We start from the raw sequence: 569 nt of genomic DNA on the forward strand, positions 1-569 counted from the left end.
GTGTGTCTCTAGTCCCTAGGGGCACCTCATATACAATTAATGCAGACAGTTTTGCAAACTTTTCCAGTATACATAACGGTCCGCGTTTTTAGGACCCGTGTGATATCTCATTCACAAAAACTGTTCGGGAGAAAATGACTAACTAAAAATCTTCAGCCATCCACCCATACAATAGCTACGTGAAACAAAGCCGGTCAGTGTGTGACTGTCCTCCAGTGAAAGTTTTTTTTTTTTTGCGTTGTCACCAAGTTTTCGTTTTTCCTCATGGTGTTCACTGAATTTTGAGGTGTGCCCTGCCCTTTGCGTAATGCCTGGAAATCCCACAGTGCGTGATAACATTGTGAAAGTAATTGAACTACACAAAGTGGTAAGAATAATCGAGAAATAGTCAAGGCAACAGGTGTGACTGAGTATACTGTGTCCCAAATCTTTACAAAATGGCGCGTGGGTGGAGGGGTTGATACCACCGTGCCCCTCCACAAACATGCCAGAGGCAAGGCCCTGAAGATTTTTCCGAAGGCGTTAAGGCTTGTAAACCATCAGTTGGACCTTAACCTTTCTACAACTGC

This window comes from Oratosquilla oratoria, chromosome 19 (genome assembly GCF_046742065.1).
Source record: "Oratosquilla oratoria isolate Oo_2021 chromosome 19, ASM4674206v1, whole genome shotgun sequence".
NCBI lineage: Eukaryota > Metazoa > Arthropoda > Malacostraca > Stomatopoda > Squillidae > Oratosquilla > Oratosquilla oratoria.